Below are 13,485 nucleotides of genomic sequence, written 5' to 3'. Positions count from 1 at the left end.
AAATGAAAGAAAATCTGCAGGAAATATTTGGAAGTTAAGACCCCAGACTCCTCTTCTGGGAGTAGAATGAACTTTGGAAATCTGTGAGTCAGAGGCACAATTATCTACATAAAAAAAAAAAAAACAACAAAAACAAAACAAAACAAAAAAACTATGCACTACTGATTAACCTTGGCACTTCAGACAGCAGTGTCACCTCTTGCATTGGAATGACATGCCACCACGTGACAAACTTCAAACTGGCCATTTCTCAGAGATGGCTGCTAAAATAAAAACTGCATTTAATGTACCTATGCCTGTGTAATGTGCAGCACCTTGCTTTCCAACTGGTTTACTGTCTTCCAGAAACAGCCCAGAATGTTAAACAGAGCAGAAAGTGTTACTTTAAATCACACAAATCTCTTTGTCACCCACTCTGGTTTTGCTAAGATGCCATTTTCCCCCCTTGTTTCTCAGACTCCTTCCTCTTTAGTGGGAGCTCCTCCATCCCCTTCAGTTCCCCCTGTGCAGCGAGTAAGGCTGGAGTTGCCACAGTCTCCTTAATGTCTAATCCTTTAACACTGGGAGAGCATTGTATTGCAGCCCTAATGCAAGGATGAATTCTGGAATGTGCAGCCTGGAGAGAGGCTTATAGAATAAGAAAGAAAGAAAAAGGGAAGAGGAAAAATGAATTGAGAAGAGAAAGAAGTCAAAACCACACATGGGACAGAAGGAAAAAAAGGGGATTAGGTGACAATATCCGACTGCACTGAAGGGTCAGGAGAATTAAGCTTCAGAGCAGCTTGCTCAATGTGTGCTGGGATAAAAAGACTCTGATATGAATGGAGGTGGTTCAAGTGCAGGCACATTGTGGAATGCAATAGGAGTCTGCTAGGGAACATTTAAGAGAGTTGTGCACCACTTTCATGTAGCAAATAATATATATTGTTTGCTGGGCAAAGATCTGAGCCTCCCTGTCACTTTTACAAGGTTGTTACAGAGGAACGAGAAACACAAGAATGGAATGAAATGGAATAGCTTTACACTAAATGAAATTATAAATCAAATAATCTGAGCATGTGCTTCTAAGATTTATTATTGCATATGATGTTTATATTGAATATAAACTTAAAGCAATAGATCCCTGTCCAAAGAAAATCAGTGCATTTGACATCAATGGAGTTAGATCTGCTTTTAACAAATACTTCAGAGCCTGATTTTTAATACCTAGTTGTACTGCATGTACAACTGAATGCATAACCTTTTCATCAGGCCAGCTTTGTGATCTTTCTAATCAATGTGGGTGTTGCATCTTGAAGGACACTGACTCATTATGATTTTCATATATGCTGAGAGTACTTCTACAGAGCTCAACAGTTTAACTGAAAATATTACAGATACTTAAAATTCCCATGCAGTTTATTTTCAATTTCCTATTCACTTCTTGCAGACAAAACCAACCTGCAGACAGCCTCAAAGCGACAGTATGGTTACTTTATGAAAACCAGCTCTCTACATCTTCTTACAAGACAGGCACTGGGAGTTAACATAGCTGGAATCTGAGAAAATGCCCTCTGTCCACCTGACATGCTTTTTTGCCCCAACATGGCTTCCTAATATTAGATGAAATAACAGCCTCATCTCAATCTGGCATGACTACCCGTCTATGAAGCAGAGAGAAAACTGAGAAACATGAGACATGGAAGAAACAAGTAATGAATAATAAAATAAAGTGATTTTTAACTATGCAAAGAGAATTCATTCAAGTCAACCATCCTCTGCTGCAGAGAGCTTCAGTAAAGCTGAAGGTGGCTGTGTATGTGATTCACATGCACTTTGCTTTGTTTTTAGAATAGAACAGAAAACACAACTCATTGCAAAAAAAAAAAAAAAAAAAAAAAAAAAAAAAAAAAAACCAAACCAAAAAAAACCCCAAAAAAACCCCAAAAAACAAAACACCAAGCCAACAAAATAAAACAAAAGAGAACAAAACAAAACAAAAGAAAACCCAATCCCAAAACACTCCACTCCTACACAAAAACTTGCTTGGATTGGAGTGATTAGGACGCGTTTCCTTCCTCCTCCCCAGTGGTAACACCTATGACCTGACCCAGGACTTGACCTGGAAGCTGAGAAAAGAAGAAAAAAGACAGGGCTTTCAGGGTTCACGACAGCATCTTTAGAAAGATATATGCCTGTACGTGGGCATTATGGAAGTACAGTGTCATTTATTCTCTGGGACACAGATGTGAAAGCACCGTTGATGTATATTTTCAACTAATACTTTCCTGTGGCAGAGGACAGGAATTGTTTCCTGTGAATTCAGCAGCAATATTTTTACCGACTTCAGTGAACTGGAGCTTTACTCCAAGGTTCTAAATACATCACAAGAGTTCACAGCCATATCAGCAATTCCTCCCCCATCATCCATATCCTTAAAAATACATATATGTCCTTTATTTCCTTCATCCTCTGAGTTATCTGGGTTTGTTGTTTGTCCCTTTTCAGTCCAAGGCAGCTGAGAGCCAGGCCCCAGAGCCTTGAAATCAAAACAACAGCAACACATTAGGCAGTCTGCTGTCTGCAGGGTATGTCTGACTAAGCTGGGAGTGATGTAGGAGCTGAAGAATCCGCTCTCTCGTGCAAGCAGGCACCGTGGCTGGGCAAGGTCTCAGTGCTGCTACACAATGTGTTCCCCTGATCTGTGTACACACACAGACACAGACTATCCTGCCCAAACAGAGCCAAAGCATTAATCTCAAATCATACAAAAAGCCCCAAGAGAAACAAAGGCATTGTTTTACATGTGTTTTTTAAAACATTTTTCTCACAAGCCCCTCCAAAAAAGATAGCTATCTTAAAGTTGGATTTTTGCATCACACATTCTTCTACCCACATCCCTTCTCCTGCATCTTTTTCCTTAATAACAAGAAGGGAGAAGAGAGGGAAGGAAACAAAAAGGCTCTCTTTAAAGAAAAAAAACCCAAAAAACCAACAGAAATCAAGGACAGTATTACTCATACTCATTCAGAATCATGCTATAGGTAGAGGTTGGGAGGGAAGAACAGAAATCACTTCCTGTCCTACCTTTGGGCTTCCTAGATTGGCCTAGCACAAAATGTTAGGCTTTACAGCTGCAGTGGAAGAGGAACTGTTCCTCCAAACATTCCAGAAGCTTATTCCTCAGAGAGGCTGAGCTGGTCAGCAGAGCTGGTCCAAGACACAAGGAGACTGTGAAGGGATGCAAGAGGTGTAAATCAATCTCTACAAGGGCAAGACCTCTGAAAGGAAATGTCTCTCCTCACCAGTCACCTGCTAGCAGGGTGCAGCTCCTTTCCACCCTGTGTTTCTGGTCTGTGTCTGGAACAAACAATCAAGCCTTAAATAACTTGACTTGCCATTGAACTTGACCCAAATGAAACGTGTAAGAGTTCAAATAAAGTTCATCTAGGATTTTGCTCTCATTTTTGGTATATCACAATGCCATATGGTGCCAAAGGTTGTGGCTCCATTAGAAGGCTAATCTTATATTGCTCTTATCAGTAGGAAAACACTATTGGAATGTCAAGACACAGCTCATCATTAGCTACCTGAGCCCATTCTGCTGGCAAGAGGCTGCCTGAGCAGTCCAAATCAGTTTTGACAATATTCAGACTGTTGTGTTCAAGTCTGAGCCAGAGAAAAATCACATATAGATCTTGTAAATAATTTTCACCAAAAAAGCCTTTCCCCCACCAGAAAAGACCCAATGTAAATTGCAATAACTTCAAATTATTTTGAGTTGCTACAAAACAAAACCTGGTTTCGCATGATCTTTCCCCAAGTGAATCACAACCCATCCCTCAGAATCAAGCTTGTTTATCTGAGAAATGAAAGCATTGGGAAATAGAAGAGAAGAGCTGGTCAAAAACTTGCCTGCTGTCAGGCAGAGGCGGGCAGTGTTTATTTTTGGTGCAGAACCATTGGTTGCTCTTGTCTGCAGCAGATGCTTCCTCTGCATTTTTCCGAAGCAGTTATCTGCAATTCAGGCCTCTTAATCACAGCTGGTAAGTAAAGAAGGCAGCGTGGTGCTCAGGCGGTTTGTGGTGCAACCACCAGCAAGCTGATTACATGTATTTTCTCTGCAGTGGAACCTATCTCTTCCTGTGACAATACTCAGGGTTTGGGGAGTTTTTTTGAGTGCATGAGAGTGCAACATGCACTTCCAGTACTTCAGATGAAATGAAGGCTATCATTTGACAAGAGAACGTGTCATCCTGACGGATGAGTGTTAAGCCTTATCTTGAAAATGATTCAGAGGTAGAAAAATCTATTTCCCTGAAATCTCAGAGGATGAAATTTAGGACAGAGCTTTAACTGCATACTGCTTTCCTATTGGTTCCCAAATGCCCCACAGGTATTCCAGCCACTGGCAGTGGTACCTGTGAGAATCACAAGTCTACACTCACTCCCCAAACAGCCCCTGCCCAGGGGAATGTCTGGATTCAGACCAGCTATTGTTTCCCTCACATTCAGCGCCACTGCTGAAGCATGAAGGAAACTCCCACCTTCATCCTCCCCTCCTCACCCTCCTTGCCCTCCCCCTTGCCCCACACACAGAGATGTCAAAAAGAAGCAGATCATATGAAAGTGGTGAGAAATGGGGTTTCTTCCTCCCACTTTGCACTGCCATCCATCTCCTGTCATGGAGAGCCAGGCCAGGGTTTCTCGCCTGAGAGCTGCTGGTCACCTGCCACAGCCTCTTATCTCTGCATGTTTTCCCACCTTTGAGCATCCAAGAGTTAGAGAAACAAAAGATGAAAGTTGTAGTTGATACATAATCTTGTATCAGCACCTCCTTCAGAGTACAGCACATTTTCCAAAGGTGTTGCTGGACTCAGCCTTTCAAACCTCTGACCACAAGTGAATCTGAAGATCAAGAGCCACTATCACAGGGCAGGAAAAAAGGAGTAATATTTGCTATCAATAAACCTGAAATTCCCAAAGAAAGTTCCTGGTATCTTAAGGATACCAGGTATCTTCCTGGTATCTTAAGGATACCAGGTATTCTTAAAAAAATACAGTTCCTGGTATTTTAGGGATCTTAAAAACAACACTGTTTTTTTGAAAGTGCTGGCCCAATCACTTATTTGTTATAATAACATTCCTTCTGAAGCATCTGTCACTTAATTGGAGTGCATCACCACATGACAACTGCACTCACATTAGAACAATTCAAATAAAAGTGATTTAGGGGGAGAATCCTAATCTGTGTGCTACAGAGCATCATGCAGACAGCCTTGAAAGGTAGCACATATCAGCCATTTCCCAGAGCCTGGCTTTCCTATAAGTTTCATAATCCCTTCACCAAGTGCTTTGTGGTAGAGCTATAAAGAAGAAAAGGCAGAAAGTTGTGTTAGACTAGCAAAACCTGGAAAAGTCAGTGTCTTTTAAACAAAAGAACCGATCAATGGGATATTTAGACAAGATAAAAGAAAATAACTTTGTACCATAAGGGTGGTCAGACACCAGAACCCAGAAAGACTGGCAACTCTCCACTCTTGGAGAGGTTAAAAACTCCACTAGTCCCTGGGCATCTTGCTGTGACTGGACCTGCTCTGAGAAGGAGGTGAGATAAGACAATCAGAGGTGTTTTCCCACAGCATCCTCTGTCCTTCTCAGACTCTGTCACTGAAGGTTTTCATTTGCTGTGGTGCACTGACTGCACGTGAAATGTTGTTCTAGTAACAAATGGTGAAGAAATGAATTAGTAATAAATTAATTAATGAATAATAATATGGACAATTAATAACTAATCTACTAATCTAGTTTATCATACAAATAGTTTATCATAACTAATATAACTACTTTATAATAACTAATCTAGTTTATCATACAAAATAAATAATAATTAATGTGTAATAAATTATTGGAGAATTTGCAAATTACTAGTTTGTTTTCAACTCTTGCAATCATACTACTCATGTGCTTGGAACCCTGCTACTCAGGTTTTACATGTTCCTAGAATCTACTGAGCTATCTGTTCATAAAATTCAATGTGAATTCTTTAGTCATTTTTATCTTTGTAACAGAGCAAGGTTTGTTTGGGGCTTGATGGGTTTTTTTTCCACAGCATAACCCAAAATGAACCCCAGATCAAAGCCATTTTTTTCCTTTCTGAATACTGTGCCCTTTGCTGCAGTGTCTCAGAGCCTTCCAGTGATGTATTACAGAATGTGATTAGCAACTGTCACATGTTGTTTGTTTCTCATCATCTCCACAGGGATAAACTTCATCTAAGTGTTTCACTGGTAGGAGTTTATGCTTGGTTTTGTTTTGAAATATGTGAGAATGGTCTGGCAAAGGAATATTGCCAGGTCATTTTCATGAAGCACAAGAATGATCCTGAACACTCTTCCATGTTGCTGTATCATAGGGAAATAAGGAGATAAGATACACACTATTTAATTAAAAAATTGAGGAAAAACTGCCATGGTGAGGTTTCACTGGCAGCTCACAAAGGAATCAAACCTATAATCCAATATGCCCAGAGGCATTGATACTGCAGTGTGTTGAGGATCTTTTGACTGATACTACTTATGCTCACCTCTTGCTGGCCCAAGAGGTGTCAAGGCCACTGCAGAGCAAATCAGGATCTCCTAGGATTTGACTGACTGGGAGAACAGGTTGGAGTCAACAGGTGGACTTGACTGGAAGATTTCACCATGAATAAAAGACCCCTCCCCAAAAAGGTAACCCCCCCAGAAAATATCATGAGCAAAACCTGCTGCACTCACTTTGCTTATTAGCACCATCCCAAAACAACAAGCAGCTCTCTCTGGACAAGAGATGTGGTGAAAATAACGCCATGGCTTCGTCTCACGGACAATTCAATTCAGCACGAGTTATGTGTGCTTATTAAATCTCAGACAACTCTTGGCAGAACAAATGAAAACATCAATTCAGGCATTTTCAGCACAATTTCAATGTATATTTTTCTCAGTCTTGGTATGTATCCCCTGTTGCCTCCCCACCATCCTCTCTGTGTAGCCGCAAGGGCCATTAATCCAGTTTTGAAGACAGCAATTTCTTTCACAACCCAGACAATTGCCTTGACATGTCTAAATAAATAGTGCTTTTATTTTTTTTAAAGAGGAATATTATATTCCACACTAGGTTAAATCTATCATTCACATTATTTACATGAAATTTATCACTTATAAACCCCCAAAATCCAGGACTACAAAAGATTGGGAGCTCTTCTTGTTTCACATATGGGAAAAACAGGAGCTGATGCCATAGGATAGTTCTTCAGTGTTAATGCAACAAGTCCCAACAGAAAATAACCAGGGCTTGCATACCTGAATGTCTCAGGTGCTTCTGTACAGTGTGACTGAAAGGAAAACTCTCCTGGCTCAGCTAGTTCCTTTAAAATGTAGGACAAAATCTAGTCACAGTAATCTGGAAGTTGCTCTGCTCTACTGAGGTAAATCTGAACCATGAAATCCATAGAGCTTTTATCAGCTTGTGCAGAGCAACTGGGCTTTGAGGCTCCAGCCTGGCACTGCAAGGCAGAAAAGATAATTCAGGGCAGGGTCAGTGTCAGGCCCAAGGTCTCCTGAACGATTTGAGTCATTGCCTAATGCAAATCTGTGAAATAAAATCAATAGGCCTGGATGAAGCTTTACATCTTTACATGGAACCCAGTTTCAAATGTAGAAATTCCGTTTTCAACCTCATATTTAATCAAACTGTGCACTCACCTTTCCTGCAGATTTAAAAGCAGATATCACTGATGAGAAAATCTGGTTTATGAGAGCAAATGTACATAATTTTTTGCCTGATAGTTGCAGCTCAGATATACATCCTCCTCACTTCACCTCATCCAACTCCCAGACTGCTTGGAAATTATGGGAAAACATCCTGATGTAGAAAAACTGACTCTGATGTACAGCTTGGTATGAGAACTAAATTATTCAAAGTACTAATAGTAGGATTAAAAGCCTACTGTCACAACACGAATATTAAAGCCTTCATCCTGTCATGATACAAAGATAAAATTAGGAGTACATGAGGGACTCATTTGTCATGAGGCAGCAACAGTTTGAAACAAACTCAGATTTTCTTTTTTCAATTGTATCAGAATTATTTTTTACCAGATGAGTAAGAAATCAGCATAATAATTTCATTCAGTATTTTGTGGTCCAAACTACACACTTACCTTAAACTTGAGTAGATCTGACTCCAAGCAATTTTTCTGACTTTATAAACAAATGGTTTTTATATAATTTAATTTTTGAATTTTTCTACAGTTCTCTGCATGGTCAACAAACTGTGTTTATACCCTAACAGGAATATTTGATGCTCTGTCAAAGCAAATCAATCTTTCCTCTCTTTAGATCCTAATGATGCCATCAATAAAAGCCCTCATCAGAAATGAATGTTCTGCACAAAATGCTATGCATAATGGTATGACCCCTCAGGATGCAGGGCATGTCATTTTGAATTTATTTAAACTCTGGGGGCCCTGCACAGAGCTAACTTTTGAGTCTTTGGAGTCTCCAGCAAAACAAGATCATAGTGCCCCACACAGAGGCAGAAAGAGAAGAGCTTGTACCTGCAGGAGCCTCTTCTTCACCCTGTTGTTGGATGGGGCTGCTTGTTTCAGCATTTCCTCCCCACAGCCCTGCCCTGAGGTGGCAGATCTCAGTTTTGGAGGTGAGCTGAACATCAGCTCCATCCCTCTCCCCTCGTACTGCCAAAACATGCAGAGCTGTGTTCCTCGTGTTCCCAAGCCTGAGACAACGTGTTCCATGCACACCACAGGGTATCAGGGCTTGTATTTCATAAATCACTTAAATCCCACTAGACTCCTTGCATTTTTCTATACTGATCACCAGGGAACAGAAGAGTTTGGATTTCCATGGATGCTTTTACACTTGAGGGAATCCAAAGTGCTTTAGCATGGATTAATTCACATCCTGGCACACATTAAACAGAATAATCTGCACAAATGCAGCAGTGACTCTCTTTTGACCTGAACTACATGTTGAAGCCTTAACAAAAGATGTGCCACATAGGTAAAAGCCTAAGTAGAAATATAGACAGAAAAAACATATCCATGAAAGCAAAGAGAAGAAATGTCAGTTTGGAGAAGAAACAAACCCTCCAAGCCTCAAGGATTTGTTTGTTGGTTTGTTTAGGTTTTTTCACCATCTGGCCTAGAAAAATTTCATTCTTTGGTTTCTTAGTTTTTCATGTAAAAGATGAAGCCATGCAGATTTCACAACATTTTCTACAAAAAATGTCAGTAGTCGAAAACTTCATTATCCACTGAAAACCAATTCTGACCACCCTTTGTGTGATACTGGGGAATTCAAAGGAAGGTTTGGGCTCCTGGTACATGTTTGCATTCCAGATGAAGCGTCAAGAAAATACAAAAGAGAATGAGTGGGAAGAATCACTTTTATGATAAGTCAAGAGGGAAGATTATCTCCAAGTCATGCAGGGTCTCCAAAGTAAAAGACTAGGTTGAAGGAAGAGCCTCTAAAGGGCTCAAAGGCAGTAGCTGTGGGCAGACTGGGGAGTTAGACTTGTGCATACTATTGAGGGAACAAAGAAATTCAGTACTCAAAGATTAAAGAGAGAGCACGGGCAGATAATAGTTTTAATTTCAAGAGACCTCTGTACAGAGAGGAGGGGGCAAAGATCAGTATTTCAGGTGCATTGTTTAATATCATTCTTGAATTCACTTTTTCCACAGTCAGAAGAAGGAAATGAGGAGTACTCTATTGACGAAGCACAGGAACCTCTTGAAAATGCCAGTGCTATTGAACACTGAATGTACTGATGAGGGTATAACAGAGCATTCTTCCAGCAATTAATTTCTGATGAGAGAACAGTGTATAAAAAATATATGTGGTATGTACCCCCAAAAGAGAAGAACAGAATGACTCCTCAATGCCTTTTCAATTCCAAAGAGACACAGTGTAATATGAGAAACGTGCATTCAAGAGAGATTTCCCACCATTTCAGTATCCTAGTGGTAAACTGAGGTTCACAAGTGCAGTGAGTCCCTCTAACCTCCATCCAGCCCAGCAGCAGAGCCATGGATCAGACCACAGGCATTCTGACTGGTTATCAGCAATTTACAGACCAGAACTCTTCAGGATCATGAGGCCTTTCCTGCATCATGGGCTCTGTTTTCCAGGACCTGGCTCCCAGAGCACAGCTGGTGAGGGTTTAATTGCACAGGCATTTGCAAACACTGCTATTACACAGTGAAACATGAGGACAGTTATAAATAGCACAGAGGGAAATTCAGCTTACAGAAAACTGGTGTCTCACAGGCTTCCACAGACCTTCTCCTGGATGGAGAATTTAGGAACTAAACCAGTTCAGGGTCAAATGTTTCAGGTTGACCCCTGTAGCAATGCCCCTTTTGAACACTTTTCCTTCTGCCTGCTACAAAGGTTATGGAGTAGGAAATGCCCTTTATTGTTTGACCTTGTGTCACAGAGACATTTTAAGGCCCAAATGTGAGGTTATTTTTAGTTGTGCTGTTATTTTAAAGCCAGGCTGGGGAGAGCAAATCAGCAAAACTTCACAAAGAGAAACAATACAAAATGGCAACCAGCATTATCTTCCTTTTCAGCTTGACAGGGATATTTGTCTTGATACTGAGCTGTGCTGGTGCTGTGCTTCCTCAAGGAATGTTGAATAACTTCCGCTCACGTTACACAAGCGCCTGCCCCTGGATCACTTTCCTGTGTTGCCACTTGGCTGCAATGCCTGCAAAGGCTTTGTAATCCCCAGTTCTATTATTGTTTCCTAAGGATGCATCCTGCCTGGAAAACAGCAAAGGAAGGGAAACTGTATTTAACATTACTTCCTAATTAAACTGTTTGCATCACTGAAAGCCTGTGATGAATTCCTTCCTTTTCTCTCCTTCCCCTCTTGTTTACTAAAATCAGGAGATACAAAAAGACAGCAGGAGAGAGACACAGTAAACCAGATCCTAATCTTCAGCACAAAAGGTATTGGAGCTTTTCCAGGTTTCTACCAGCATCCTGAGGATCAAATTCTCTGACAACTTGCCACTGTAACCTTGCAGAGGACAATGTTCTGTGCTGACGTGTAAGCTTTGCCAGAAAAAATTAATTTCTGGAGTTATGTAACTGGAGATATGGGAAACCTATTTATAGTGGTTGGGACAGTTCGGAACATGGTTCAGCTCTGGATTCAAACTTTACCTATATATTATCTCATATATATATATATATATATTTATGATTTTCTCCAAAACCATTTGTTTGTGTTCCTGTCTAGTGTTTAGAGAGATGGGAATGAGCTCACACTCAGATCTGAATTCAGAACTGAGCTTCCCCAGGGTTCAGGAATGTTTGATCCAGTGTCTAGATTTGGGGCCACCTCCAATAAATGGGTCACAGTCTTGATGAGCAACTATCCCTCTTGGCTTTATAATCTGTACCTCTCAGAATATGGGATTTCATATTTTCCAAACACTCAAACAGCATTAACTGCTGAACACTGATATGAACTCTGAATGGTCAGCCCAAAATGCAAAGACTACCACTCCCCAAATCAACAACAGCAATACTGAGAGGAAGAGGCATGAGACAAAACTCTGAGGTTGCAGAGCAGGGAAAAGCCTGGGGCTCCTGGCTTCGCATCCTGACCTCTGACTGTTGGACTGGGCAATCTCTCCAAAAACAAATTAATGCAAAATCAAACCTCTCCACAGACTCCAGGTATGTGTCCTTGAGAGTCAGAAGAGCAGCAAATTCTGTGTATCAACACAGAGGCACTTCTCCAAAAACTTAAGCCTTTGCCCCAGACTGCTTCCAGAAATTAGATCTTGCTTACGAGTTATGTTGATGCATAATTGATTTATCAATTATTCCAGATAAATAGCAAGATAACCTTGGGAGCTACAGGATAGGAAGATTGTTTCCACAGGCCACAGTGCCCCAACAGGAGCTCTGTTAACAGTGTACCACGTGAAACAGTGAAATTCTCTGTGTGGTCAGCTCATGCACCAACAGCTGCCTAGATGTTGCACTGGAGTTAACATTCCTTCCTGCAAGGATGGTGTCACTAATGCAGGCAGCATTTCAAAGAAGGAATGTGCTACAGGTTCCCACAGATCAGCAAACGATGCAGGTCACTAAAAATCACACTGGCAACTGTGGTAAACACTGGTAAATGAGGTGAGTCAGAGGGAGGTGTTCAATCCTTGCCAGGCACCTTGGAGGACTCCCAGCCTCTCCTAATCCAGTGACCTCTCTAGGGGCCTCCATCTGCCTTCAGCCAGAATAGTCCTCCTGAGCTGCTCCTGATTCACATTCACCCAGCTGAGTGCAGCATCAGGCATTCATCCCTGCAAGCATCATTCATAACCCACAGCCTAGCGGTGATTGCCTGAAGAAGGAAACAATGGACACCTCCATAGAGGTGTCTCTATGGAGAGAGAGAGAGAGAGAGGCAAGAGGCCATAGTCAGCTTCTGCTCTGTTTGTCCCTGGGTGTGACATAATCCAGCCTTACTCCTACAGATACAACCAGATTTGCAGCTGCATATTCTCCTTCTCTCTGGTGTACCTGCTGACTTGGAGCTCCTTACAACAATAAAACCAAGATGTGCTCTGAACAAACGTGCTGTTCTATGAAGCACAAATAGCTCATCTATGTGAATTTACACAAATAATCACCACTGACTGGGAAAATGGATCACCTTTTCATCAGGGCCAAAAACCACTTGGTTATGCGACTGCTGCTTTTATTAAGCTGTGCTTCAGACATCCTTCAGACCTATCAATATGTAGGTTGGGACAGAACATGAAATTTCTGTAGCCTCAGTGTATGGAAGTTGTTATTTGTGGGTAGAAGCCTTCTGGGAAGAAACGTGCTATTATATGAAATGATGAACTCTAAAATCTAGAGGACTGTATTGCAAAGATGCGCAACCATGATTCTCACATAGTTCACAACAGCATGGAAAAAATATGTCTGTTTTTCCATATTCCGAGGATTCTCTGACAGCTTGGGAGTCTACAGCTGTTGTTTGCATTTTAAAAGAAGGTCAAGTTTCTCTGCTGCAATACATGCAAGCAAAAGACAAACATTGGCATTGTCCCTGCATTCACCCATGTGGGCATTTCAAAGGATCACCTATAAACTGTTCCTTCTGCTCCAGTGAATGTTGTTGAAAAAACGTACACTGAGGTTATGTCCATAAAAGAACCTAAAATGAATGTAGAAAAAAGAAATCAGAAATGTAAAGAAGTCACTAAGTGTCCTAGTGGAAAGACAGAGTTGAATGAATAGAAATTAATAACTACAAACTCTCTTCCATCATGAAAAATACATTATTATTGTTACTCTCTGTACTATACTTAGTAGCAGTAACTTTCCACAGACTTGGCCAAATGCCAGTGGAATGGGAGATCTGTCTCATTCAGGTACAATGTACCAACAAGATGTAAAACAAAGATCCTGATGATCACCA

The 13,485-nt window shown here is 41.0% G+C and overlaps 1 long non-coding RNA gene across 2 annotated transcripts; it reads right to left on the bottom strand.

The window, feature by feature from the left end:
• Nucleotides 1-5,275: 5,275 nt before the first annotated feature.
• LOC137476135 (uncharacterized) lies at nucleotides 5,276-12,113 on the bottom strand. Of its 2 annotated transcripts, XR_011000264.1 has the most exons (6): nucleotides 11,976-12,113; nucleotides 10,693-10,805; nucleotides 7,320-7,522; nucleotides 6,756-6,893; nucleotides 5,469-5,576; nucleotides 5,276-5,345 (listed from the first exon to the last, which is right to left on the bottom strand). It is a non-coding gene; the product is annotated as an uncharacterized lncRNA (long non-coding RNA). The 2 variants fall into 2 exon arrangements; XR_011000265.1 differs by lacking the exons at nucleotides 10,693-10,805; nucleotides 11,976-12,113 and adding an exon at nucleotides 8,180-10,086.
• Between the last annotated feature and the right edge of the window lie 1,372 nt (nucleotides 12,114-13,485).

The sequence above is a fragment of the Anomalospiza imberbis genome, chromosome 6, assembly GCF_031753505.1.
Source record: "Anomalospiza imberbis isolate Cuckoo-Finch-1a 21T00152 chromosome 6, ASM3175350v1, whole genome shotgun sequence".
Classification (NCBI taxonomy): Eukaryota; Metazoa; Chordata; class Aves; order Passeriformes; family Viduidae; genus Anomalospiza; species Anomalospiza imberbis.
This window is presented reverse-complemented; position numbering and strand designations above follow the sequence as displayed.